This window comes from Triticum aestivum, unplaced genomic scaffold (assembly GCF_018294505.1).
Source record: "Triticum aestivum cultivar Chinese Spring unplaced genomic scaffold, IWGSC CS RefSeq v2.1 scaffold57106, whole genome shotgun sequence".
In the NCBI taxonomy this organism is placed as follows: Eukaryota; Viridiplantae; Streptophyta; class Magnoliopsida; order Poales; family Poaceae; genus Triticum; species Triticum aestivum.
In genome coordinates this window covers 4,707-7,418 of record NW_025234069.1, presented here as the reverse complement: position 1 = coordinate 7,418, position 2,712 = coordinate 4,707, and the positions used below count along the sequence as shown (strand labels likewise).

At 46.1% G+C, this 2,712-nt stretch overlaps 1 long non-coding RNA gene across 1 annotated transcript; it reads left to right on the top strand.

Annotated features, from left to right (window-relative positions):
* The first annotated feature begins 562 nt into the window (after positions 1-562).
* LOC123176141 (uncharacterized) lies at positions 563-2,529 on the top strand. The gene is made up of 3 exons (XR_006488384.1): positions 563-1,348; positions 1,718-1,843; positions 1,936-2,529. It is a non-coding gene; the product is annotated as an uncharacterized lncRNA (long non-coding RNA).
* The last annotated feature ends 183 nt before the right edge of the window (positions 2,530-2,712 follow it).

Genomic DNA, 2,712 nt, shown 5'->3' with positions numbered 1-2,712 from the left:
CTGTACTATTTAAATTATATAACTTTAAATATATATCGTTTCAAACAATATCTAGATATATATCTCATACCGACTATCTTTCCCCAAACAGTCCACCACTGAGCAACGAACGTATAGCAATTTGTTAATTAGTTGGACAACTGGATTCACATGTTTCAGCATACTCATTAGTCATCAACTCTTGGACAGAAAAAATAGCCTAGAGAAATCAGCTTGGACGCACCTGATGGGCCTGGACAGTTAGTCTGTGATGCGTAAATCAAATCTCCTGATCGATTTGACCACAGCCTTGGCGCTCAACCATCGGCAGTTTTCTGCTTTGCTTGGCGGCGTTGGCCCCTGCTAGCCCGGCGCTGATTTCTGTTCGAACTCATGGCGTGAATTCTACCGCCTGGCACTGCCGTCCAATCCTTGCGATCGCGCCGATGCCAAGCAGAAACAATCAAGCCGGGGACCTCGGGAATGCCGGAAAAGAAACGACGACCTAATTAATCGGGAGCAGGCTCACATCGTGAGGGATTTCGTTCAGAGAGGAGGCTCGGGCTATCGGACCAGGCTGGGCAGGCCAAGAACCATGCAAACAAAAGGAACGAAACGACTCCTTGGCGATCGATCGCGAGAGCGATCGATTCCGACCGCGCGTAGCGCACTTCCTGTTTCCTTTCCTTTTCTAGCTCGTTTCCTTTTTCCTCCGCCGCAGCTGCCCTGCCGCTTCCCTCCCCCCTCCTCGCTGTCGGCTCCTCCCACCGCCGCCGCACTCATCGCCGTGAACACCGCCGCCGCACTCATCGCCGTGAACACTGCCGCATCCCCATCCACACAGCCCCGCCTAGGGCTGCTGGTACATTCCCCACCACCACGCCGCCGCACCCGCTTCCCCTACCCACGCCGATTGAGACGGAGGGAGGGAGGACATGGTCGTTGGGGGCCGCCACACGCCTGGATCTGGGTGCCATCGTGCACATCCGGCCGGATCTGGCCGCCGCCGCGCTCGTCCGTGCTGGATCTGGCCGCCACAATCGAGGATCGGTGGAGGAGCACAGGTCGCGGCTTGGTTGTGGAGGAGGGAAAGGGAGCACGGGGCGGCACCATTGCGGCTGGAGCAGGGCTTCGGTTCGAGGGTGGCGGACATGGCTGCGTCGTGTACGTGGGGGAGAAGGACGACCGTGCACCCCGGCGTTCTCTGCGTGGTGGTAGTCATGCGCCGTGCCACATCGAGACTGGGTGTAGCACGAGCGGCCGTTGTGGCTGGGAGGTTATCTGCTCATCGTCCATCTGGAGAGGAAGCAGAATGACTCATGACGTTACATAGTCGCCTACGAGCCAATGATGAGCAAACGAGGCAGCGGTAAGCAAGTCCCCCATTGGAATCTGAATCCTCTAATTCTTTCCTCAATTACTGACATACAGACTAGTTAATTTTGTATGGCTGGCTGCTGAACCTGTTATTGCATTACCTGCATCCAGCAACATGGAATTTTATATCCTTTAGAATTGCATCGTTGTCCAACAATATACTTCAGATTTTCCCATAATTATGGCTTAAATGTCATACAGTCTAATTTGGATACCTATTTTGTTTTCTTGAAGCTTATAGATGTATGCACAATCTATATTCAGTAGGTGCTAGATCTTCACACTTAAAGATTCTGGATATATCCTCTTCTCTGTTTTTGCTGTTTTACAACAGAAACATTTACGCATATGTAAACTGCAGAATCGTGCAGCTGTAGGCTTGCAGCAGGTTGGCGGGCGAATGGTCATAAAGAGAAGATAACAGGCATGTCGAGTGCTGTGAGTATTCCATTCATTTAGACAACTACGTTTCCAAGATCATCAAGAGGTGTGTTGCTTTCCTTGAGAAAATCATCAATTTGTTTTAGCATTGGTCAAATCTGTTTGTTGATCTGAGATTTTGTATTCTTGCATCACCAGATCATAGTGTGACAGATGGGAGAACACACACACACCTCAATGGATGATATATTATAATTACGGAGACTAGTTGTAAGGATAATGGAGTGCAATTTTCTGATTCAGTGATCTGCAGGTTTGAAGAACTAATATTGTGTAGAAAATGGCAATCGAATTATTTAGATTTAATAAATTAGATTTAAGGATAAATTAGTTGGTGCATTTTATTATCAAGGACTAATAGTATCAATATACTAGGAGCAATATGTAGCAAACAATTCAAAATTTAAGGAATGATCCATCTTACCCCTCAAGAAGAAGGAATAATCCATTTTAATATGTTCCTTTATATATGCGGAGAACTTCTTAGTAGTTCGTATGTCAAGATGTTTGGATACTGAATAATGGTGCTCTTTCTAATAATCAGGCAGACTGTACCCATTGCCAGTTTATGTGTGTCTGTAATTTTTTGTGGTATATCGAGCAATTGTCCTTGAAAAATTGAAATAACTGAGATATCCACAGAAATGAAAGCTGCAGCCTGCAGCGATATGGTTCCTAATTCATATAACGTAGAGAGGACGTTAGGAGTGGAATGGTCATCACTTATTGTAGCAGTTTTCTGAAAAAGTAACATCTTTTCATGCAGTGACATTAATGTGGCCATTGAGAATTTGAGAAGTAATTTTCAGGAAAAGTGTATCTTTCATCTTGCATAAAGATTGCATCCTTAACTTCTCTTTCTTTCCAGTTCTACTAATTTTCTGTTTGGTAGGTGGGTACCATATCATTTTTTTT